Below are 26,758 nucleotides of genomic sequence, written 5' to 3'. Positions count from 1 at the left end.
ATAAAATCCTATGCACATTTACACCAGGAAGCTACTTCTGAGTAGAAATGCTCCGATTTAAATGTCGGCAAGCTTGCCACCTGACTGCCAACAGCTCCTTTTTCCTTTTTTTAGCTCCCAGAATATTATCTAGGGTTGTCACCAGCGCAATTCGCAATGAGAACAGGAATTGTGTCGAGCTCAAAGGGTCTTACGCAACAGGCATTCTTGAGGGCTTGCGCTCCAAGTTTCTAGCCCTCGTGATGTCGCGAGGAGGGCGAATCCAATTAAAATGCATTCCCTGGACAAAGTGACGTACATTGTGGCGCAAAGGCAGAATAAATGTTGACAGCGTTATATTAAAAGGGGAAGGGGGCCTTCTTGAATTCTGGTTCTGTGTTCGGAAATAGGAACGTGACTATTCTTCTATATTTCATGCAATCCGGAATCAGAGGTTACACTTGAAAGAAGGGCGTTTGTTTATTAGAGCCGCAGGTGTGTGTTACAGCGGGTCACAGCGGACCCCTCTCTGTCTGTCTGCACGTCCGGATAACCCGCATCTAGAGATAGTTTTCCGGCATAAAGATAACGAGAGCAACAGTTTCTTTCTCCAGAGAGCAGCCTGGCAAGCCACGGCGCATCTGCTTCCATAACCACATCGCGTCGCATTTCCTGCTCTCTCGAGTTTTTACAAAAACGCTGACTTCTTTTAAAAATAAGAGGGCTTTACAAGCAGGCTCAGCAATCCTTTTAAACGCGGGGGTTTTGCAGCAGCGCAACGCGCCTCTTGGCCGAAGTACCAAACGCTTGCGATTTCTGCTCACGCGCCGCCGCTCCAGGTTTGGAAACCCTGACTTTTTGCCATCCCTGTTTTGCAAAACTGGCCAACTCTCGCCAATCAAAGGGTGTGTGAAACACACACACACAAAGCTGTGTCTGTTTTAAATAAATAAAACGTGTGTGTGTGTGTATACACACTAACATAAACAGCTTCCACGGACTTGCATTTCCACCCTCCGAAACAACGCAGCGCCGTCTTGTCAATTTCATTGTAGCAGACCACACAGCGCCGCTTAAGCGTAATTGGGTATCCGGGCGCATCAACTTTCAGTCATTGAATAAATCCCAGACTTTCCGAGCAAGCCGGATCTAGTCGATCTCCTCACCCTCTCAGATCATTCAGCCAGGGATTACTAGGACCGCTCCTCTCCCCAACCCAAACCAAGCCTCAAAGGATCGCAGCGTTTACTAGTAAAAAAAAAACAGCAACAGAAAGTCCCTCGCTTCTCCTTACCTTTTGGCAGCGGTGGGGCGGGGGAAATCTTCTTCCTTGTCCCTTCTCCAAAATCGTCTTCCAAAAACTGGGGTGGGGAAGGAAGGGGATTTGAGGTGGGAGATCGCTTCAACAGCCCCGCTTCTCCTCTGCAACGAACATCAAATGTTTCCTAGGCAGAGAGGACGCCTCGGTTTTGCAGATGTTAGCAGTCCAAGATACGGTTCCCAAACACGGTTCCCGAGCGCAGCCGGAGGGAAAATAGATGTTAAACTGAAAAACACACAGCTAGGACGGGCGAGGGATTTGGAGAGGGAGAAAGAGACGCTGGGAAGCTGGAGCGGAGGAGCAAATCGGGAAGGAGGGAAAAAATGATTGCAAAAAAATAATATTAATGCAAGAGAGGCTGTGGGAAGATGTTGCAAAGTGCGCGTCTTTTCTCTCTCTCTGTGTGTGTGTGTGTGTGTGGCTCCTGAGTCGCAGGCGATCGCCCCTTCTTCTTCCTAAACCCCAGTCCAGCTCCACAGCTGCAAAAGTCCTTTATGGCTCTTCTCCGGCTGGCGGAACCTGCTTTTATGCGCTCCTCGGGGCTTTGATGTGAGTGGTGATGTCAGCCCGTATTAGCATAACAAAAACGTGCGGGATTTACTGCCTTGGAGAGAGAGAGAGAAAAATACAGGACAAATAAAACGTGTTTGATCTGTTCAGCGGGGAGTTGACAAAAAAAGAGAGGGGGGAGTATATATTTGCCCAGGATTCCCCCCCCCCGACACACAACACTGTCCCTCTGCAGGCCCCCCTGCAGCAAAACTCCTCTCGCGTTTCCCCCTTCCGTGCGCAGAAATAAACGCCAGAGGGCAGGCGGGTGAGCGTGGAAAGAAGCCGCAGGTTGTTGCGCGCAGGCTTAAGCGCCACGGCAGAAAGGATCCCAGGAGCCTTGCCTCATAAGAACCCAGCTCTCCTGGGTGAAGCCGGAAGGGGTCCATTCTAGTCCCTTATCTGGCAGCACCAGATTGGTACTGCTGGCTTCCTCCACAGGGAGCCAAGCTGATGATGCACAAAATAGTGAACTTCAGAGCATGTGCAGGATGCAAGGTGAGACAAGGGGTGCTTTAACAAACTCTGTTCCCGAAGGAATCATCGTTCTGCCCGGACACTGAGGACCAGCTCTGAGGGCCTTCTGGCGGTTCCCTCACTACGAGAAGCCAAGTTACAGGGAACCAGGCAGAGGGCCTTCTCGGTGGTGGCATCCGCCCTGTGGAACGCCCTCCCACCAGATGTCAAAGAGAAAAACAACTACCAGACTTTTAGAAGACATCTGAAGGCAGCCCTGTTTAGGGAAGCTTTTAATGTTTGATGCATTACTGTATTTTAATATTTTGTTGGAAGCCGCCCAGAGTGGCTGGGGAAGCCCAGCCAGATGGGCGGGGTATAAAAATTTATTTATTTATTTATTTATTTATTTATTTATTTATACATACCCAGTCCATCTGACTGGGTTGTCCCAGCCACTCTGGGTGGCTGCCAACATATATAGAATAATTAGCCATTACAAAGCTTCCCTATACAGTGGTACCTTGGGTTACAGACGCTTCAGGTTACAGACTCCGCTAACCGAGAAATAGTACCTCAGGTTAAGAACTTTGCTTCACGATGAGAACAGAAATTGTGCTCCGGCAGCGTGGCGGCAGCGGGAGGCCCCATTACCTAAAGTGGTGCTTCAGGTTAAGAACGGACCTCCGGAACGAATTAAGTTCTTAACCCGAGGTACCACTGTACAGGGCTGCCTTCAGATGTCTTCTAAAGGTTGCATAGTTACTCATCTCCTTGACACCTGATGGGAGGGCATTCCACAAGGAGGGCGCCACTACCAAGAAGGCCCTCCTGTCTGGTTCCCTGTAACCTCACTACTCGCAGGGAGGGAACCGCTGGAAGGCCCTCAGAGGAGGATCTCAGAGTCTGGGCTGAGCGATGGAGATGGAGACTCTCCTTCAGGTCTACAGGGCCAATGCCGTTTAGGGCTTTCAAGGTCAGCACCAACACTTTGAATTATGTTTGGAAACATATATATGATGTACAGACAACGCTTGTTGGTTTTGAAGAGACTCTGTGAGATAGTAAGAAATATTGCAAAAAAGAGAGTAAGAGGAAAAGGAGTTGGGAAAGGCAATATCATGTTTAGATATGCGTCAACAAATAGAAATTTTACAAAAGATTGACAGAGAAACTGAGGGAAGTCAAAAATTGAAGAATGAGAGCAAAATAATTTGTTGATTGTATAAAATTTGTTTGGAAAATGAATAAAACATATTTTTTTAAAAAAGAATTATGTTTGGAAACGTACTAATGAGACTCTTAAATTCAGGGTACTGGATTCGAGCCCCATGTTGGGCAAACAGTTCCTGCATCTCAGGGGGTAGGAATAGATGACCCTCGTGGTCTCTACAATGTGATGATTGTGAAAATAGGAAATATTGCGGAGGCACCAAATTTTGCCCTTGCTCAGGGCGCCAGGTTACCGAAGTCTGCCCCTGTATTATGGTCTGGCAGTGGACATTCTGATGCCTCAAAGGGGAGGCAAGAAGCAGGAGCTGGGTGCAGCAGTGCTCTCCCCATTTGTGAATTCAGTGACAAACCTAGACAGCATCTTAAAAAGCAGAGACATCACCTTGCCAACAAAGGTCCGTCTAGTTAAAGCTATGGTTTTCCCAGTAGTGATGTATGGAAGTGAGAGCTGGACCATAAAGAAGGCTGATCGCTGAAGAATTGATGCTTTTGAATTATGGCGCTGGAGGAGACTCTTGAGAGTCCCATGGACTGCAAGAAGATCAAACCTCTCCATTCTGAAGGAAATCAGCCCTGAGTGCTCACTGGAAGGACAGATCCTGAAGCTGAGGCTCCAATACTTTGGCCACCTCATGAGAAGAGAAGACTTCCTGGAAAAGACCCTGATGCTGGGAAAGATTGAGGGCGCAAGGAGAAGGGGACGACAGAGGACGAGATGGTTGGACAGTGTTCTCGAAGCTACAAACATGAGTTTGACCAAACTACGGGAGGCAGTGGAAGACAGGAGTGCCTGGCGTGCTCTGGTCCAGGGGTCACGAGGAGTCAGACACGACTAAACGATTAAACAACAACAACAAGCAAGTGGAATTCAGGTGCAATGTTGTCTCCCACAGTGGAAGTATCAGGGCCGGCCCACCCATGAGGCTAAGTGAGGTGACTGCCTCAGGTGGCAAGGTCCATAGAGCAGCAGATCCAGCCTCCAATGAATGCAAAACCTGCGGCTGCCACCATTTACGGTAACCTTACTCTTTGCTTTCACCCTGCTCAGACTGAAGAGCTTTCCATCTGTTCGATATATGAGTTCTACTCCGGTGGGGAGTTTCCCTTAGGCAAAGTGTAGGATCATGGCAATGAAAATAATGAATAGAGTTGGGGCAATAACACAACCCTGTTTAACACCTGATCCCACTGTGAACGGTTCACTTCGAGAGCCATTGTTATCTGCGATTGTTTCTGTCATATTATCATGGAGGAGCCGAAGGATATTCACAAATTAATCTGGGCAGCCAATTTTCAGAAGGACAGTCCACAGGGTGTTACAATTTACAGTGTCAAATAAACGCTATATACAGGGGTTTGGTTTTGCTCTCTGCATTTTTCTTGAAGCTGTCGAGAGGTGAAAATGATGTCCACTGTCTCCCTAGAATGCCGAAAACCATTTTGGGATTCAGGAAGGGTCACCTCAGATATTGTTAAGAGATTGTTTGCAAAGATCCTTGCAATAATTTTTCCTGCCGCAGCTCATAGTGAGATGCCTTGATAGTTTCCGCAATCAGTTCTGTCACCTTTTTAAAAAAGGACTTGTGGATCTAGAATTGGCCTCCACAGTCACTTACGGACTCACTGTTAAAACCGTGTTTATGGAAGACAATCTTACTCAGCTACAAGTGATCGCCAAAGGAGAAGAAGGTGGTTGGCCACTGTGAAATTTGACATTGCCATTGGCACTGTGAAATTTGCCAGCAAGCATTTCTTACATTCTAAAGTCAAAAGGAAACACAACTTTTAATAACTCACCTTTGGTTCCCTCTTGACAGAACATGCCCAAAAGCAAACAGATTAACCAATAATAAACAGGTGTGCGCCCTGAACCTACAGCCTCACCAATTAAAGTTTGCCTTGCATGATTCCACTGCGGCCCTAGGAAAAAGAAACACCGTGCGTAATAAATTAAACGTTTCTGTTTGCAAAAGCAGCAGCAGGATATAAAATAACAACGCCACAGCCTGCCCAAGGATTTAAGATGTGCAAACTTTTAAATGGGTTATTCTCCCTTCTCCCCGCCCCTTTCCCCCAGCAAATGGCTTCGGCACCCATATTTTCTGCTCCATAGGAAATCTTCATGCTAGAATTGTCCTGAACATGATTCCAGGGGATGGCTAATGATTACCAAGAAAAATAAGCAAGTTAACCTTTCAGCCGGAACTCTTTCATGTTACTTTTCCAAAGGCTGGCTGCTATTGACTGATTCCACCGGCTGATTTCATAAGTAAACCCGAGCAATATTAATATTTTTTAGGCGGAGTTTTTCTTTTGCTGAATGTATCCTCCCATCTGATAAAGAGGATGAAAGGGCAGAGGTAAAATGCCAGAGGAAGTGCGTGGAAGATTGGAAAGTTGCGGGTGCACACACACACACACACACAAACCCTGTTAAGTATTACAGCTAAGCCTTAAGATTATATCGGCCAAATTCATTGGAGGCAAGGAATCCTTTGCTTTATTGATTGAAGCTGGAAGCACTCCTAGAGCTATAACTAGGGTGGAGAACCTTGCACCTGCAGGCAAAATATTGCTCTCCAGTCCTATTTGGCTCCTCCTGAGCCATGCCTCTTCTCCCCAGGCCAGCCCCCTCTCTGGCCCTGTTTTGCACCCTTTTGGGCTGGCTAAAATCTATCCTTCAAAGAGTTGGAAGGGCCCCTCATGATCATCTAGTCCAACCCCCTTGCAACACAGGAATATGCAGCTGTCCCATACGGGGATCAAACCTGCAACCTTGGCGTTATCAGCGCCATGCTCTAACCTACTAAGCTATCCAGGCCCTTGAACTGTGATACAGTGGTACCTTGGTACTCGAACTGAATCCGTTCCGGAAGTCCGTTCCAAAACCAAAGCGTTCCAAAACCAAGGCACGCTTTCCCATAGAAAGTAATGCAAAACGGATTAATCCATTCCACACTTTAAAAAGAAACCCCTAAAAAAGCGATTTGACATGGATTTTACTATCTAACGAGACCATTGATCAATAAAACGAAAGCAATAAGCAACGTACTGCAGTCACACAATCGTCAATCGTAGCTGAACTGGGTTCCACACAGTCACAAAATAAAAAAGAGCCGCAAAATCAAAAATGCAAAATAAATAGCAAAAACAGACAGACCTCAGCGTAACACTCCAAATGGAAGTGTGGCACTCAAATCAGAAGCATAACATTCAAAACGGAGCACGTTCGGCTTCCAAAAAAAGTTCAAAAACCAGAACACTTACTTCCGGGTTTGCAGTGTTTGGGTTCCAAGTTGTTTGAGTACCAAAGCATTTGAAAACCAAGGTACCACTGTACTGCCTCTGGTTTGCCTAGGTTGAGGATGGAGAGCCAGGCGTGGTTGAAGTGCTCTTGCACTCAGATCCCACTTGCAAGTTTTCCACAGGCATCTGGTTGGCCGCTGTGAGAACAGGATGCTGGATAAGATTAGCAGTCTCTCCCTATGTCCTTAGCTGATGACGTGGGCATGGTCCTTGCAACAATCTGGCCAGCCACGTGTCTCCTTGACCCTTGACTCTCTTAGCTTATAATGCTTGGTCAGGAGGGGTGCAGCATCTTAAAAAGCAGAGACATCACCTTGCCAACAAAGGTCCGTCTAGTTAAAGCTTTGGTTTTCCCAGTAGTGATGTATGGAAGTAAGAGCTGGACCATAAAGAAGGCTGATCGCCGAAGAATTGATGCTTTTGAATTCTGGTGCTGGAGGAGACTCTGGAGAGTCCCGTGGACTGCAAGAAGATCAAACCGATCCATTCTGAAGGAATTCAGCCCTGAGTGCTCACTGGAAGGACAGATCCTGAAGCTGAGGCTCCAATACTTTGGCCACCTCAGGAGAAGAGAAGACTCCCTGGAAAAGACCCTGATGTTGGGAAAGATGGAGGGCACAAGGAGAAGGGGAGGACAGAGGACGAGATGGTTGGACAGTGTTCTCGAAGCTACCAGCATGAGTTTGACCAAACTGCAGGAGGCAGTGGAAGACAGGAGTGCCTGGCGTACTCTGGTCCAGGGGGTCACGAAGAATCGGACACGACTAAACAACTAAACAACAACAACAGGAGGGGTGATCAAATGGGTTCAAGTTGCTGGTTTTGGTGTATGAAGCCCTATATGGAATGGGACCAAGATACCCGAAAGACCATCTCTCCCACAGGTGCCAACACCCTTGGGCCCTGGGGGCCTCAGCACCCACAAAATTCCCCATGAAGGGGCTTGACAAACACAAATTGTTGGTGCCTGGGCCATGCACGCTGCACAGCACCCAGGGACCCGGACACCCATGCCACAGGGCCAAGCTGGAATTCTGGGTCTCACCTCTTACATACCTGATAACTGTGCCCCGCAGGGTTAGGTCTCTTGCAGATATTATCAGTCCCCTCTGCACAGCACAGAAAGTAGGCCTTTAGCTTATTACTGTATTTTAATATTTTGTTGAAAGCCACCCAGAGTGGCTGGGAAAGCCCAGCCAGATGGACGGGGTATAAATAAATTGTCGTCATCATCATCATCATCATCATCATCATCATTTAGCTTGGTGGGACTAAACCAGCAACATCGCTGACATCTTTTTGGTGCCTGGTGAAGACTTTGCTCTTCCAACAAGACTTTTCAGTGGAGATCTTTCCCTGCCTTCAAAAACGGCAACAAAGAACTGAACGCATTCCTATACAGCGACTTCCTGCTTCTCGTCTACAATTGCAATTGTGTTTTAAGCATTTTATTTTTGGGAAAAAAATGGTTTCATTATTTGACAACTTGTTGGGCTCCTTTTGGAGGAAGGGCATGATGTAATTTTAAATGTCACATTGGTTGACAAAAATCTCGTTAAACAGGCAAATAGTTTGACCTGCACCCTGCGTCCCTCTTCTTGGAAGGTAGCAAAGTCTCAGAAACAAATAACGCAACATGCAGCCTCCTTTGTGGAGCTCACAGGACCATTTAATTTATTCCTCGTGGCACCATTGCGGTTACCCTTGCGGCACACCATTTACGAATCAGCGTCTTAAGGCATCAAGATGTTTGGTTTTCCTCAAGCTTACGGAAAACCCTCCTCCCCGCTCTCTCCCCTCCCCTCTTTTCCACGGAAAGGTGCATCTGTATCTTCTTAGTTGGATAATTCAGATGTTTACAGGAAGGCCTACACAATCTAATTAAATTTCATTGCAAGTAAACAGAAACACCAGCCCAAACATTCAAATTGAAGTCAGATTGCAAGACAGACTCCATTCCATCTCTCTCTCTCTCTCTCTTGGAGGAGGGGGAGATAAATTGCTGGAGGGGGAAATTTCTTAAAGAGTATGTAAGAACATAAAATGAGCCTGTTGAACCAGGCCAAAGGACCATCTAACCGAGCATCCTGTTCTTGCAGTGGACGACCAGGTGCCTGTCGGAAGCCCACAAGCTGGACATTTGCACAACTGCAGTCTCGCCTCCTGCAGTTTTTGGCAGGTGGTACAGTGGTACCTCATGGGACACGGGTGGCACTGTGGGTTAAACCACAGAGCCTAGGGCTTGCCAATCAGAAGGTTGGCGGTTCGAATCCCTGCGATGGGGTGAGCTCCCGTTGCTTGGTCCCTGCTCCTGCCAACCTAGCAGTTCGAAAGCACGTCAAAGTGCAAGTAGTTAAATAGGTACTGCTCTGGCGGGAAGGTAAACGGCGTTTCCATGTGCTGCTCTGGTTCGCCAGAAGCGGCTTAGTCATGCTGGCCACATGACCTGGAAGCTGTACGCCAGCTCCCTCGGCCAATAAAGCGAGACAAGCGCTGCAACCCCAGAGTCGGTCACAACTGGACCTAATGGTCAGGGGTCCCTTTACCTTTACCTTTTACAGTGGTACCTCGGGTTACAGACGCTTCAGGTTACAGACTCCGCTAACCCAGAAATAGCACCATGGGTTAAGAACTTTGCTTCAGGGTGAGAACAGAAATCGTGTTCCGGCAGCGCTGCAGCAGCAGGAGGCCCCATTAGTTAAAGTGGTGCTTCAGGTTAAGAACAGTTTCAGGTTAAGAACAGGCCTCTGGAACGAATTAAGTTCTTAACCACAGGTACCACTGTTTTTAGAAGCACACTGGGGAACATAGCCACAGCAGTGAGTAGCCATCAATAGCTTTCTCATCAATTAATTTGTCTCATCGTATTTTAAAGTAAAAAAAAATATAAAGGTAAGGGACCCCTGGATGGTTTAGTCCAGTCAAAGGCGACTATGGGGTTGCGGCGCTCATCTCGCTTTCAGGTTGAGGAAGCTGGCGTTTGTCCACAGACAGCTTTCTGGGTCATGTGGCCAGCAGGACTAAACCACTTCTGGCGCAACGGGACACCGTGACAGAAACCAGAGCGCACGGAAATGCCATTTACCTTCCTGCAGGAGCGGTACCTATTTATCTACTTGCACTTTGACGTGCTTTCGAACTGCTAGGTTGGCAGGAGCGGGGACCGAGCAACGGGAGCTCACCCCATTGCGGGGATTCGAACCGCCGACCTTCTTATTGTCAAGCTCAAGAGGCTCAGAGGTTTAGAGCACCCAAGTTGTTGGCCAGCACAACGGCTTGCAGGAGCAAATTCTATCATACCATACCCGCCAACATTTCTCCGGTGAAAATAGGAATGTCCTATTCCTTTGTTGTTGCTGTTGCTGTTGCTGTTATCATTATCATTTTACTATTTATACTCCACCAATCTGTCTGGGATGCCCTGGCCACTCTGGGTGTCTTCCAACAAATATAAAAACATAACAGAACATTTTTATTTATTTTTTTAAAAACTTCCCTATACAAGATTGCCTTCTGATGGCTTGGGGGTTGGATAACTCTGTGCCTTCCAACATTTCTACAATGAAAATTGAGACATCCTAAGGAAAAGCAGGACATTCTGGGAATCAAATCAGAAACCAGGATGCCTTATGTAAATCTGGGACCATCCTTGGAAAATAGGGACACTTGGAGGGTCTGTCACCCTGCATGGTGAAGTTTTCCCTATTGTCTGTCCTGAATCTGCCAACATTCATTGGGACATGAGACTATCCTGCTGGATGAAACTAATGGCCCGTCCAGGTCCGCATCCTGTTCTCACAGCGGCCAATCAGGTGCAGGGCCTGAGCACAAGAGCAACTCTCCCCTCCTGTCGTTTCAAGCCACAGTCCCACCTACGATTCCCCAAAACTGGTACTCACGTCAAAGGTGGCTTTTCACATGTAATGTGTCATCTGCATGGAGCCCTATGTACTGTGCGCCATGAATAGTGCATACTAGTCATAAGCGCAACCTTGCCCATCCTAAATGGCAACTCCTCCTTGCCCCTGAACATCTTTAGCAGCCCGCTTCCTCGAACAAGCAAAGCTTAGCTCAGAAGCCACAACAGACACTTCAGCTTCCCATTTCTATTCTTCTTAGTGTGGAAATAGAATTGTGGGAGCCTTGACTCTTCTTTTGAACCCATCCCCTAAACCCTGTAGCTCTCTAGATGTCCTTGAACCACAGCTACCACCAGTCCTGACCATTGTTCATACTGGTGAGGGCTGATGGCAGCAGAAGAGGTGCCAGGGAGGCCATGGCCCTGCGTGCACAATTTTTGAGCTGGCACGAACCAGGCACCCTCAGGCAGACACACCTTGTGTGGCCTGGCCTGGTGATCCTCTCTGCCCAGACAGCCGGTTTCCACCCTGGGCAGGTGGGCAGGTGGCTCAGCGTAGCCCTCCTTTGCTCCAGTGGGGGGTAGGGTCACTCTGGCAGCATCAGCAGCATCAAAGGCAAGGGCTAGGCTGGTGCCCCCTCCCACTTGATGTAGAAGAAGAAGAAGCATGCCTGCCCTGGGTACCAACAACCAACGCTACACCACTGGGTGGAAGTTAGGTTCCAGCAGTATCCTGGAGGGCTGCAGGTCCCCCGTTCCTGTCTAATCCTCACGTTCTCCCAGCAGAAACATATAAAAATCATCTTATAAACTTTGCATTGTGGATTTGAACAGAAAAAGGAGAAGGCTTGAAATGACTAAGGCATGGTTATGTTTGTCAGGGCTACACCCTTGTTTTTGCAGTTAGCAGTGTTTATTTTACCCGCTTTCCATGTGATCTTATTCTCCCAGGTTTGGAAATATGCAATTGTTCTCTTGCACAAATCCACTTTCACTCATTCTGTCTCTCTCTCTCTTCCGAGGCACCTGGGAGGGGAACAGGGTGTCGATCCAAATCTTTGTCTGAGCGAAAAAGAATTCATTGGAGGCCGGCGCGGGAATGAATGACAAGCCAGACATTCTCGGAGCAACATGTGGGAGAAAGCATCTTTGAAGGAAGTTTGGAGGGGGAGGGATGTGTTCGGGGGGGGGGGGTCGGAATCAAACAATTCTTTTTATCACACTGAGCCAAAAACGCAGATCTGCCAAAGAAGTGATGGGAGAGGAGGAGGAGGAGGAGGAGGAGGAGGAGGAGGAGGAGGAGGAGAAAACGGCTGAAGTTCTGGAAGAAGGCCACCGCAGCATCTTGCAATCAAGCCAAGAAGACGTTTGGCTGTAAACGATGCATGATCCATTTTGCGAAAACTCTTGGAGTTTTTCAGAGCGCGGAGAGATGGGAGGAAGAATCCTGGAGAGAAATGGAGCGCTGGGGGGGGGGGGGAGAGAGAGGAAGGTGGTCTCACAGAGGCTGGAAATTATTTTCATTCTTTGAGAGACAATAGAAGAAATCCTATATTTTCCCTGCCTGGAGTTTTCCATACACTGTGAAATCCCTTTAGATCCCTGCAGTTGGCTTCCGTTCTGTCCTTTTCTGTATCCTTCACAAACTCTTCATCCTTTGCATGTAATCGTTCCGTTCCGTAGGCTCACAGCAAAGGGGAATGACGTTCGTTCTTTGAGAAACAACAGAAATTTTCCTACCTGGAGTTTTCCATGCACTGCAAAAAATAATTTTTTAAAAAATCCCTTTAAATCCCTGCAATTGGGGTCCATTCTCTGCCTTTCCATATCCATCACAAACTTTTCATCCTTAGAACATAATTCCTAAATCCTGTCCTGGTAGCCAGAGAGATCCTTGGCTGTAGACGTTGCTCTTTCAGTTTTTCCACTCTCAAGCCAAAACCAGACATGTGAGGCTTATCCTTGGACTAGGGAAATATGTAAGAATTAGCCTTATATACCGGGTCAAACTCATTTGGCCAACTAACCCAGTATTGTCAGCTCAGACTGGCAGCACCTCTCCAGAGACTCTAGCAGAGGTATCTCCCATCACCTGTTTCCGAATCGTTTTAGCTGGAGGTGCGAATACACTTCTCCGAGCAAGTAATGTGTACAAAAATGCACGCACTAGGGCAAATTGTGCCTAAAACTGCGTATGTTGGTGAACATGACATACAAAAGTGCACACATTTTTCTCTACCCCTCTAACCCCCACCCCAAACCTATCAGCAGATGACTGCAATGCATAGCTCAACACACATCTTTTCTGAGCTAGCTCTGTTGGGAATGGCTGTCGTAAAAAATAAAAACCAATCTCCTCTCTCTCTCTCTCTTTCCCTGACTCTTTTTGGTATGTAATGGAGTCCCCAGAGCATCCTTAAAAGCTTGAAGGGCTTTGCTCAGAAAATGAACATCAGGAGGAGAACAGGTCTGGAGCGAAGGCTGCTTGGCAGATTAATGCATCTTTAAGTATTTCAAGAGGGTGAGGATCTGTCGCCACATTATCTTCAACATCAGTATCAAAACCGCCCAGTGCCAGCCATAAAATTTGGGGAGTTGCCTGATGGGCCAGACCATTGTTCAACCTGGCTTAGTACTGACTCCTATTTAAAATCATTTTTATTTAAAGACTTCAGGTCTCCTCCATAGAGAAGACACATCAGCAGGGAGAAAAGTATTATAATAAAAAAATTGTTCAGATCAACCACATTTGTTTGAAAGCTGTTGGTGGGGGCTGGCTATGCTCCTGGATATTAACGCAAGTCAGTGTTTTACAAACTTGGGTCTCCAGCTGTTGTTAGACTACAACTACCATCATCCCTGACTGCTGGCCCTGCTGGCTAGGAATGATGGGAGTAGTCCAAAAACAGCTGGAGACCTAAGTTTGAGAAACACTAACATTAAGTCATAGAACCGTAAGATCCTACCTGTTTGCAGACTGTTTTGCGAAAGTGGTGCATGCTCTAGTTATCTCTCGCTTGGACTACTGCAGTGCTCTTTGTGTGGGGGCTACCTTTGAAGGAGACCTGGAAACTACAACTAATCCAGAATGCGGCAGCCAGACTGGTGACTGGGAGTGGCCGCCAAGACCATATAATACCGGTCCTGAAAGACCTACATTGGCTCCCAGTACGTTTCCGAGCACAATTCAAAGTGTTGGTGCTGACCTTTAAAGCCCTAAATGGCCTCAGACCTGTATAACTGAAGGAGCGTCTCCACCCCCATCGTTCAACCCGGACACTGGGGTCCAGCTCCGAGGGCCTCCTGGTGGTTTCCTCCCTGTGAGAAGCGAGGTTATAGAGAACCAGGCAGAGGGCCTTCTCGGTAGTGGCGCCCGTTCTGTGGAACGCCCTCCCATCAGATGTCAAGGAAATAAACAACTATCTGACTTTTAGAAGACAACTGAAGGCAGCCCTGTTTAGGAAAGCTTTTAATGTTTGATGTTTTATTGTGTTTTGACTATTCTGTTGGGAGCCGGCCAGAGTGGCTGGGGAAACCCAGCCAGATGGGCGGGGTATAAATAATAATAATTGTTGTTGTTGTTGTTAGGTTCAAAGTCACTCTATAATTCTATAATCTCTTGCTATTTCAGTCACAATCATAACATCCATGCCCGTGTGATCCAGCTCTGTGCCCAGATTCAGCACATTGCAAATTGGGGGACATTTATATAACAATAATAACAATAATAACAATAATAATAATAATAATAATAATAATAATAATAATAATAATAATAATAATATATACCCCGCCCATCTGGCTGGGCTTCCCCAGCTACTCTGGGCAGCTTCCAACAGAAGATTAAAAATACATTAAAACATCAGTCATTAAAAACTTCCCTCAACAGGACTGCCTTCATATGCCTTCTAAAAGTCAGATAGTTGTTTATTTCCTTGACTTCTGGTGGGAGGGCGTTCCACAGGGCAGGTGCCACCACCGAGAAGGCCCTCTGCCTGGTTCCCTGTAACTTGGCTTCTCGCAGGGAGGGAACCATCACAAGGCCCTCAGTGTCCGGGCAGAACGATGGGGGTGGAGATGCTCCTTCAGATATACTCTCCAAAATGAGTACACACTTAAGTTGGCGCCATTGTATAGCCAGTTGCTACAGCCAATCGTCTCTTCACTCTGCTGTAGCCACCAGGGAGACATGAGGCATCAGACATCCGAATCATTTGCCGATATTAGGAGATGCTGTGCAGCCACTTGTCAGCGATGGTGAGGTTGCAGAATTCCCACATCGCAGATCTTGCAGTGAGCTGGAGGTTGTTGTAGACAACCTCTAAGGACCCTCCCAAGCCCATGATTCTATAATCTCTTGCTATTGCCATCACCAGTAATGTGCATGCCTGTGCGGACCAGCTCAGTGTCTGGATTCAGTCAACGCGTTGCCACAAAGGGAGTGTTTATATCCTTCGAGATCTGCACATAATCAAGCTGGCACCGTCATGCAGCCAGCCACGGCAGACAACAGTCTCTTCACCAGGGATAGAGGGGAAATTTGATTCCGTTTGCATTTAAAGACTTTCCAAAACAATGCAAGAAGTGAAAGGGGAGACACCCTTCAAAATTCACACTTTTCTGACTTGGGCAACTAGCCTACCAACGTTTGCAAAAATGCATGTATTAGGGGAAACTGTGCATAAAAATTCATATATATTTGTAAAAATAACATAGAAAGATGTATTCTATTAGGGATACAGTGGTACTTTAGGTTAAGAACTTAATTCGTTCTGGAGGTCCGTTCTTAACCTGAAACTGTTCTTAACCCAAGGTACCACTTTAGCTAATGGGGCCTCCCGCTGCCACCATGCCGCCGGAACACAATTTCTGTTCTCATCCTGAAGCAAAGTTCTTAACCCGAGGTACTATTTCTGGGTTAGCGGAGTCTGTAACCTGAAGTGTCTGTAACCCGAGGTACCACCGTAGTGTGCAAAAATGTGTACATTAATCAAAATGAGATACAGAAATGCATTTATTAGGAGGAAATTTCATGAGCATGAATTCATGAGCATGAATTTTCATGAGCATGAAAAGACAACAACACGCTTCTCAAATTGCTGCAGAAATCTGCTGAACAATGTGGGGGAGATCAAACTGAATGAACTGAAACGAGCTAATGCTTCCATTCCTAGTCATTACAGTCGTATCTCAGCTGATGAACAGAATGCGTTCTGGGAGTCTGTTTGGTCCCAGAACCATTCGACAACCAAGGCGCAGCTTCCTATTGGCTGCAGGAGATTCCTGCACTCAATCGGAAGCTGTGGAAGCCACGCCAGACGTTCGGCTTCCGGAAAACGTTCGAAAACTGGAATACTCAGTTCTGGTTTTTGATCATTCTGGAGCTAAAACGTTCAGCAACTAAGCCATTCGGCAACCAAGGTACGGCTGTATTTCACTGTCGTGATGATGGCGAAATGAGGCCTCGGATGTCTGAATCCTTCCTCTGATTCTCTGCTAAGAATTGGTTGCCTAGTTGTAAAGGCTGAACCTCCTTTTGCTTCAGAAATCATGCCGCTTCTGCAATCACTGGCTACAGACCGGGCCGTCTTAACCATAGGCGCCATGGGTGCGGGGCACCCGGGCGCCGGGCTCTTAGGGGCACCAGGCCCAGAGGCCGGGCCCCGAGAATTGGAGAATTGGGAAGAGCCCGCGAGTTGGTCAGAGTGCTGCAGGGTGCTCTTCTACTGCAGGCTGCTCTGTGCCACGAGTTCGGGACCAAGCAAGCCAGTGAGGCTCTGAGGCAGGTGGGTGGCTCCATCCTCCTGCATGCCTGGGATTGGCGTAGAGCCATGGAGAAGCCTGCCCAGCACACGCTGCTTACACCACAAGGCACCTGGCTTCGCTCTGTCAGCGATGGAAATGCCTTGGGCTCGTTTGTTGTGCTGGGCTCCTTGTTGTTGTTGTTTAGTCGCTTAGTCGTGTCCGACTCTTCGTGACCCCATGGACCAAAGCACGCTAGGCACTCCTGTCTTCCACTGCCTCCCGCAGTTTGGTCACACTCATGCTGGTAGCTTTGAGAACACTGTCCAACCATCTCGTCCTCTGTCGTCCCCTTCTCCTTGTGCCCTCCATCTTTCCCAACATCAGGGTCTTTTCCAGGGAGTCTTCTCTTCTCATGAGGTGGCCAAAGTCTTGGAGCCTCAGTTTCAGGATCTGTCCTTCCAGTGAGCACTCAGGGCTGATTTCCTTCAGAATGGAGAGGTTTGATCTTCTTGCAGTCCACGGGACTCTCAATAGTCTCCTCCAGCACCAGAATTCAAAAGCTGGTCTCTGTACTTTCCCTGTTTTAAAGTGAGTTTCCTGAGTAGAGATAAGCGTGGTGTCAGCTCCCTAAAAAAAGGTTGACAACTCCAGGGAAACGTTCGACAACTTTGGGTCTCCAGGTAATTTGGTGACAAAGTGGGGTTTGTAGAATTTCACAGACCAGTCTGAGGCCAAGAGCTCAGAACAGGAATGCCGTGTCCTTTTTCTCTGAGCTCCGTGAAGTTGGTGCTGTAGGTTTTTTTTTAAAAAAAAGAGAGTAAAATTCACAGACGACATGAAGGTAATAGCAAAGCCAGCTCTTTCATGCTCAACAATCACTGCTAAAAGAGTACCGAGGGGACGGTGTTTATGCCTTTTGGTGATATCATTGCAACTTTTGCTCAGTTTACAAATAAAAAGGGAAGGGAATTCATGCGTATGTACCCTTGCTTCTCTCTGAAACTGCCAGTGTTGGGAAATCGACCTGGGATCGTAGAATCCAGATGTCAATCCTTTCCCAGTTATACCTTGCATGAAGTTATTTCCCCTCTTCCCTCTAACTCCCTCACCCTTGCACCAACTCGGCCCGGTCTGCACTGCGGCAAACAGAGAGCTTTTGATGAAGTGATACCCAAAACATGTGTGGATGTGGGGTGAGGTGGGGAGAACCACAGAAAACCACACCATTTGAATCAGACGGTTAAAAAAAGAATTTGGCTGCTCCCGGCTCGCTTGAGAACCTAATGGGCAGACCTAACCTAACAGGCAGACGTGGTTTAGGAAAGTCCCAGTTTCCTTTTAATACTGGTAGAGCAGAGTTCCCCAACCTGGTGCCCCCGAGATAGTTTTTTATTATTTATTTATTTTCCCCATGCTTATTAGATACTAAAAAAGAGGGGATAATACTGGAAAGGGGGGTACAACTGAAGAGGGGAGGGGAAAGGAAAGAAAATAAAAATTACACAATCTGTTATTAAGATAAAAATTATGACAAAAACTTGTAAAATATGCAGGGATTTACGATCTGTCAAAAGGGACGCGGCTAGCGCTGTGGGTTAAACCACAGAGCCTAGGACTTGCCGATCAGAAGGTCGACGGTTTGAATCCCCGCAACGGAGTGAGCTCCCGTTGCACGGTCCCTGTTCCTGCCCACCTAGCAGTTCGAAAGCATGTCAAAGTGCAAGTAGATAAATAGGTACCGCTCCGGCGGGAAGCTAAATGGCGTTTCCGTGTGCTGCTCTGGTTCACCAGAAGCGGCTTAGTCATGCTGGCCACATGACCCAGGAGCTGTACGCCGGCTCCCTCGGCCAAGAAAGCGAGATGAGCGCCACAACCCCAGAGTCGGTCACGACTGGACCTAATGGTCAGGGGTCCCTTTACCTTTCGATATGTAAAATGAACCATGGAACGAGAAGAAGGGAAGACATTGGTATTATAAGGAGGTTAAAATGAGTATTTTAAATTGTTATGATTCCATGAAGGATGTTGGTTCCTGCAGCATGCAGTTAATCGTGGAAGGAGGCCAGTTGCAGAACGCCAAAGTCTCATCCCCAGAACCAGTCATTCTCCTGGGTCCCCTTTTCCGAAGGGCGTGTTACAGACTCAAGGCTCAAAGACACAGACCAGCTAGAAAGTCAGATTAAGGAAAAACAAACTTTTGCATCAGAGGAGAATAAAACCTTAAGGCACAGATCAAGGGTGAATGAAAACCAGAGTTGTCCAACTACTGAGGAAAGACAGAAGCTATGAATACACAGCCAAACATTCCTCACACTTAAAATTATTGGTGATTACAGCAACGTCTCCTCCAACAGCTCTCCTCTGAATTTATCCTGTATCCTGGTCAGCCTGTTGGAGCCAATCACTTTCAGGCTTAGAGGCTCAGCCTTGGTGACAGCTGACAGCTCCTCACTGTTTTTGGCAAATATTCTGGCTGAGCGCAAAATGCTTTGCTGCATGTTTGTTTAGTTTTGTACTGGAGACTTAAGAGTCAGGAAAGGGCAACCAAAACTATCAAGCGGGTAAGGGAAAGGGTGCAGCATTCGGGACTTTTTAGTTTGGAGAAAGGGGAACCGGATCTCTAGAGCTGAATCGAAGCAAAAGTCAATGAGGTTTTCTCCAGATTCATGTTTTCTCCAGTTTAGCAGCAAAGAGCAGGTTTTCTGAGGGATGGTGGCAGGGAAAAAGGCTAAACTGTTATTTTATTATTATTATTATTAAAATTTAAATATATTTATTTTATTAAAATAATTCAACATTAATACATACATATTACGAATATACAAACAAACATACATTTCATACAGTCCTTAAAAATATTCATACATACCCACACTCAATCCCACACATACTTCCTTTCCCCCCCCACCCCTCACCCCACCCTTGTCTTAGACTTCCGATCTACTCAATTGCAATTTCTTTCCACTTCTATTACTTTCTTTCACACACTTTTAAACCAACTTTCTATTTCTTTTTCTGTTACACATTGTTATCCATCTTATTTAGTATTTCACTATTTATAACAGAACTTGTTTATTCTAATAGGAGTTCTGATTTTTCAATATGATTTTGCAAATATCCTTTAAACACCTTCCAGTCCTTGTCTATCTTCTCTTTTGGGATCCTTTCAGTTTCTCCCATTGTTTTGGAGATATTATAATACTCCAATAATTTGGCAAGCCACTCTATTTTTGTCGGTATTATACCACTTTTCCAATTTTTTGCAATCAATAGCCTTGCGGCTACTGTTGCATATAAATATAATGCCTTGTCCTCTTCCTTTAGACTTCCTGGCACTATTCCCAATGGAAAAACTTCTGGTGTTTGGAAAAGGCTAAACTGTTCAACCCATGCCTCAAAAGTCCTAAGAGATGACATGATAGAATTTTGTAAAATGATGCATTGAATGGAGAAAGTGGAGAGAGGGAGGAAAACTTTTCTAACTCTGTTATTCATGGACATCCAAATGAAGCCGAATGTTGGAAGATTCGGGACAGATAAAAGAAAATACTCCTTTATGCAGAGCACAGTTTAACTGTGGAACTCACTCCCACTAGAAGCAGTGATGTGGCAGCACTTTTTTTGGTTATCCCTCGCTTGGACTACTGCAATGCACTCCATGTGGGGCTACCTTTGAAGGTGACCTGGAAACTACAACTAATCCAGAATGTGGCAGCTAGACGGGTGACTGGGAGCAGCCGCTGAGACAATATAACACCGGTCCTGGAAGATCTTCATTGGCTCCCAGTACGTTTCTGAGCACAATTCAAAGTGTTGGTGCTGACCTTGAAAGCCCTGAACGGCCTCAGCCCAGTATACCTAAAGGAGCGTCTCCATCGCCATCATTCAGCCCGGACACTGAGGTCCAGCTCCGAGGGCCTTTTGGCAGTTCCCTCACTGCAAGAAGCCAAGTTACAGGGAACCAGGCAGAGGGCCTTCTCAGTAGTGGCACCCGCCCTGTAGAATGCCCTCCCACCAGATGTCAAAGAGAAAAACAACTACCAGACTTTCAGAAGACATCTGAAGGCAGCCCTGTTAGGGAAGCTTTTAATGTTTGATGCATTAGTGTATTTTAATATTTTGTTGGAAACCGCCCAGAGTGGCTGGGGAATAAATAATAAATAATTATTATTTTGTTATTATATTTTGCCTGTCCTGAATTTTTTCCAGTGTTTTATTGGATGTCCACTAGGAAGGAAAACGTCCCAGGATGTTGAACAAGATGACATCCTGGGACAACTTCCCAATTCTATGAATGGAGGGTCTGTGAATCAGCTGTAGCTGAGCTAACCAAGCCAGTAATATGCATCCCACTCATGGTGCAGTTACAGAATCTGTCTCTTAGTTGGCCTGCAAGTTCCTCACCAACAGAGACAGACAAGAAGCACCCTGCTAGACTGGACCAAAGGCAAAACTATCCCACCATCCTCTTTCTCAGAGTGGCCAGCCAAGTGTCAAAGGAAAGCCCAGAAGACATGAGCACAACAGCTCTCTCCCGTTTAATCCAGAGGCAATCTTTCTCGGATATTGTATATAATATATAAACATCACGATTAGTCGCTGTTGCTAGTAGCCTTATCCTCCGTGAGTTTGTCAGATTCCATTTTAAAGCCATCTGAGATTATGGCCACACAACAAACAGCCTTATTCTGTTTCATCTGTACTCCAGTACCATTCCAGAAAAATAAATTCTACCTCCTAATGGACACCGATTTTAGGTCTCTCTTTTTGCCCTAGCAGCAATGAAAATCTGGGCAAGAGTTATTAAGGAGACTGCAGTTGACTGCTCTGGGAATGCTCTTATTTAACCATAATAAATTTTAATAACTAATGCTTTTATCTGTATTAAATTTTACCCTTTCAATATCTAATTTCTATACATATTACAGGTGATCTATGAAGGGATGCGGGTGGTCTAAGCCACTGAGCCTCTTGGGCTTGCCAGTTGGAAGGTCAGCGGTTCAAACCCCTCGACGGGGTGAGCTCCCGTTGCTCGGTCCCTGCTCCTCCCAACCTAGCAGTTCAAAAGCACAGCAATGCAAGTAGATAAGTAGGTACCGCTGCAGCGGGAAGGTAAATGATGTTTTCGTGCGCTCTGGTTTCCGTCACAGTGACCCATTGCACCAGAAGTGGTTTAGTCATGCTGGCCACATGACCCAAAAAGCTGTCTGCGGACAAACGCCGGCTCCCTCGGCCTGAAAAACGAGATGAGCACTGCACCGTATTTTAAAGATGTAGGTTTCATGTATGAGTCTAGCCAGCAGCATGGTTTGATGCTGTATTTTATACCGTTGGGTTTTGTACTGTACTTATTTGTCTTATATGATTCTTCTTCTTCTTTGGCGATCACTTGTAGCCAAGTAAGATTGTCTTCCATAAACATAGTTTAACAGTGGGTCTGTAAGTGACTGTGGAGGCCAATTCTGGATCCACATGTCCTTCCACAGTGGGGACATAGGTTTCCTGGCAGGAGTTGATCATGGTGAGGGTTTGCAAAGCGTGCCTTCCTCTTAGCACATTTCTCCCTTGCGTCCTGAGTTCGAGTGTCTTCAGAGCCCATGACACCTTTGGTAAAGGCTGTTCTCCAACTGGAGCACTCGCAGGCCAGTGTTTCCCAGTTGTCAGTGTTTATACTACATTATTTTAAGATTTGCCTTGAGAGAGTCTTTAAACCTCTTTTGTTGACCACCAGCATTACGCTTTCCATTTTTAAGTTCAGAATAGAGCAGTTGCTTTGGAAGACAATAATTAGGCATCTGAACAACATGACCAGTCCAGAGAAGTTGGTGTTGAAGAATCATTGCTTCAACACTGGTGATCTTTGCTTCTTTCAGTACACTGGCATTAGTTCGCCTATCTTCCCAAGTGATATGCAGAATTTTTTGGAGACACAGTTGATGGAATCTTTCAAGGAGTCAGAGACGGCGTTTATAAGTGGCCCATGTTTAACAAGCATACAGTAGGTTGGTAGTATAATAGCTTTGTAAACAAGCATTTTGGTTTCCCAGCGAATGTTCCTGTCCTCAAACACTCTGCACTTCAATCAGGAGAAAGCCGCATTTGCAGAGCTCAGGCGATGCTGGATTTTGGCATCAACGTCTTATATGCAAATGGCCTTTGGCTCAAGCATTAATAAACAACATCAGCTACATCTACATCGAATTGATTCTGAACCAGACAATCAGTCCATTTAGATCAGCATAGCCTACACTGATGGGCAGCGAGTCTTCAGGATTTCGGACAGCAATCTCTCCCATCCCTACGTGGAAATGCCATGGGCGATTGAACCTGAGGCCTTCTGCCTGCATCTTGTGGTCATGAATCCCATCACCGCACGACGAAGTATTGACTCTGAGATACCATCTTGCTGCCCTTTGCAGTGGTGTGTCTTTGCCAAGGGTGTTTTTTTGGCTAAGCCGTCCCTGAATATGCTTTGAATTCAATCCGCCACCGCCGCTGAGCTCACCAAACAGGAATGCAGAAAGCTATAAAGCAATGGTTGGAATTCAGGTTTCTGATATGCTGTCTTTCATGTCACATCTGCAGATCTTGGCCATCCTGATGCAGAAACCCTGCCAAATCATAAGCTTTCGTCCTATCTCCGTTTTTTTAACAGATGAAATAATTCAGTTTCAAATGCTGAGGAAGCTAGAGCGCGTTACTTCCGGGTTTCGCCGCTCGTGCATGCGCAGACGGTCAAAATGACATCATGTGCATGCATGGAAGCATCAAAACATGACCTGCGCAGACACGCTGTCGCGTCTTACATTCTGTCCAGGATGTGAACGGGGCTCCAGAACAGATCTCATTCGCATCCCGAGGTACCACTGTACCTAAAAGGTGACAATAACAAAAATTATGAAACTAGGCAGCACATGAAAAATGCAAAACTTTCTGCTTCCCCAAGCTCAGCAGAAAAGAGGTGAGGGGAAAATTCTGGCTTCACAGAGGGAGGAAATCCCATAATTCAGGGGCCATTGCCGGAAAAACTGCCCCTAGGAACATTCAGGCCACATTAAAGCAGCGTTTCTGAAACCTGGGACTGCAGATTTGCAACTGGAAAGATGGCCAGCCGATAAATAACCAGAGTCTATAACCATCCCCGTGCGTCCCAATGTTTGAGCATATGATATAATACGCACACAATAGAACGTTCTGACAGAGGAGTGAAATATTTGGTCCCCGGGGAGCTGGAGCCTCTTGTAAATTACCTGGGACGCCGTCCGATAATATTTTGCTTTGTTATTTCGTCAAGTGCCTGAGGAGCGTTTGCGAGCGACCGCTCTTGGCCTTCCTGCCTATTGCCACAGGTGTTAATCATTTGGCCCCCATACTGTTTTCTGGGAGCAATGGCCAAATAAAACGCTAAAACAAGGAAAAGAAAACATGCAAGTTGCTTTCGCTTCCCCCTACGCCCCCGACTCCAGCGCCCCAGGCAAGAAATTTGCCACAGGGGCCCAATTCAGACACAACCATCTCAGTCCAATAAATGATGGTTTATTAGACGGCGGACGGGCCCCATGTTCTTCCTCCTTGACCTTCCTTTCCTCAATTTGGCCACAGACACACCATACATTTAAAGCTACTATAATGCCATTTTAAGCAGCCTTGGCTTTCCCTCAAATAATTCTGGGAGTTGTAGTTTAAAGTGCTGAGAGGAGGCTACAGTTCCCAGAGCTGTTTAACAGTCAATCGCTCTTCAAGGGGAACTCTGGGACACTGCTGTCAACGTTTCCCCCCTTTTAAGGGAAATTCCCTTATTTCGAATAGGATTCCTCGCAAGAAAAGGGAAAAGTTGACAGCTATGCTCTGGGAACTGTAGTTTTGTGAGGGGAATGAACATGACTCGGATATATAAGAGATATATAAATCATGGGTGGTATTCAACCGTGTTTTCCTCAGAAATTTCCACTGAAATTAAAGGACGTATGATTCAGTGGATCTACTCTGAGTAAAATTAAGACAAATGCCACCTGAAATCAGTAGCTGCAGTTGCTTTCAAAGGTTTTTAGATGTTTTAAATAGTTGAACACCACCAGTCGTTTCTGGTTTGACTCTGAGAAATAGGCCGCCTCAGTTGGACGACATTATTTATTAATATAGTTATCCTTTGCTTTTTGTTTCCCCCAGGAATTTTTATTAAAGTTTTCACAATAGAATAAAATTTTATTTAGAACAAATGAAATAGGAAGGAAGGAAGGAAAAGGAAGGAAGAAAAGAGAGGCAAAAGACAATATAAATAATAAAACTACACACACATACACACACACACACACACACACACACACACACACCTCTATTCTAATTATACCCTAATCTTTGGTGACATTATTACATTTATTTTTCACTTTTTACATGAAAGTCCCTCAGAGCGATTTGCAACGCGAGAACAGAGATAATGAGAAACATTAATTTCAAAAGGAGAGATGCTGATAACTTCTTGGCTGAGGCAAAGTTGTAGGCACAGTTTTTTTATTATTATCTAAGCTGCCCTGTTTTTCAGCTAGAATTTATTTCATTTTATTTCAACAAAAGGGGTTCTGGGCTGTTAGAAACACCTCGCGAATCCCCGCTGTGATATAAAGCATCTTGAGTTTGAACAAGCCAGACTGTAACCCTGCCCCATAACCCTGAGCGACAATAGACTTCCTGATGCCGAAGAACAGCAAACAGGAATTTGTGTGGAAAGGACGTGTCAACTGCACAATTTAGTTAGCATAGCAAACAGAGTGCTTGGGCCTTTTAAACAGGTGTGGCGAGGGCTGCCACATCCTGTCCCCAAAAGCCATAAGTTTCACGTGTGAAAAGCAGGTCTGGAGTCTGAGAATACGCATTGCTCGACTTAGGTGCGATTTTTCCCAGATTTCCCAAGAGGAAGGGGCTGTTGTTGTTGTTGTTCCCTCAGCCTTTAAAATATATCCATAGAAGTTACAGCTAAAAAGTATTCTAACTCTGGAAGGGGGAAGTCTGGATCCACTGGTAAGATCTCTAGGTGATTTACGGTAGATCAGCAAGGATTCCTGATTCCCAAGTTCAGTGCAATAGCAGTGACATGATGGCTAGATCCATACCCTTCAACATTTCTCTGAACACGATAGGGACGTCCCATTCCATAATGATAATGTTAATATTTATTCCTCACACATCTTACAGGGTTGCCCCAGCCACTCTGGGCAGCTTCCAACATATATAAGAACATCATAAAACATTAAACTTTTTTAAAAAAACAAAAAACACCTCCTTATAAATGAGTGCCACTGGTCCCATCACCTCCTGGCAAATAGAAGGGGAAGAAATGGAAGCAGTGAGAGATTTTACTTTCTTGGGCTCCATGATCACTGCAGATGGTGACAGCTGTCACAAAATTAAAAGACGCCTGCTTCTTGGGAGAAAAGCAATGACAAACCTAGACAGCATCTTAAAAAACAGAGACATCACCTTGCCGACAAAGGTCCGTATAGTCAAAGCTATGGTTTCCCCAGTAGTGATGTATGGAAGTGAGAGCTGGACCATAAAGAAGGCTGATCTCCAAAGAATGGATGCTTTTGAATTCTGGTGCTGGAGGAGACTCTTGAGAGTCCCATGGACTGCAAGAAGATCAAACCTCTCCATTCTGAAGGAAATCAGCCCTGAGTGCTCACTGGAAGGACAGATCCTGAAGCTGAGGCTCCAAGACTTTGGCCACCTCATGAGAAGAGAAGACTCCCTGGAAAAGACCCTGATGTTGGGAAAGATGGAGGGCACAAGGAGAAGGGGACGACAGAGGACGAGATGGGTGGACAGTGTTCTCGAAGCTACCAGCATGAGTTTGACCAAACTGCGGGAGGCAGTGGAAGACAGAAGTGCCTGGCGTGCTCTGGTCCGGGGGACACGAAGATTTGGACCCGACTAAATGACTAAACAACAACAAATAAAGGAGGGATTGTTCCACAGCATTTGATATTTGAGATCACACAAGGAGCTTTGTGGCCAAGTGGGGATTCAAACTCTGGCCTCCAAGGTCCTAGCCCAACACTCAAATCACTACACCACACTGGCTATCCTCCCAATAGTGTGTTAATCTTGGTAAGCCTCACAATTGGATGTTACTCCATACAGAAAAGACAGCAGGACAGGGAGAAAATTCCCTGTTCATAGACAATTAGCACAGTCTTTGGCAACCTAGTACCCTCCAGATGTTTTGACCTAAAACTCCCACCGACCTAAGTCAGCACAGTCACGCTGGCTGGCACAGGGGCTGATGGGAGTTGTAGGCCCAAACATCTGGAAGG

General features: G+C 46.2%; 1 protein-coding gene and 1 long non-coding RNA gene across 2 annotated transcripts in view; both read right to left on the bottom strand.

Annotated features, from left to right (window-relative positions):
* The window catches only part of WNT11 (Wnt family member 11), a 60,594-nt gene extending 55,143 nt beyond the window's left edge, over nucleotides 1-5,451 (bottom strand). Inside the window, exons 1-2 of the mRNA XM_081910025.1 lie at nucleotides 5,336-5,451; nucleotides 1,274-1,904 (exon numbers count right to left, since the gene is read on the bottom strand). The gene's annotated coding sequence lies outside the window, so the exon portion shown is untranslated. The remainder of the gene's footprint in view (nucleotides 1-1,273; nucleotides 1,905-5,335) is intronic.
* The window catches only part of LOC309369440, a 352,208-nt gene that overhangs the window by 241,586 nt on the left and 83,864 nt on the right, over nucleotides 1-26,758 (bottom strand). The gene's annotated exons all lie outside the window — the stretch shown is intronic.

The sequence above is a fragment of the Podarcis melisellensis genome (assembly GCF_964234715.1).
Source record: "Podarcis melisellensis genome assembly, chromosome: 4".
In the NCBI taxonomy this organism is placed as follows: domain Eukaryota; kingdom Metazoa; phylum Chordata; class Lepidosauria; order Squamata; family Lacertidae; genus Podarcis; species Podarcis melisellensis.
The sequence above is the reverse complement of the archived record's forward strand: the minus strand, read 5'-3'. Positions and strand labels throughout refer to the sequence as shown.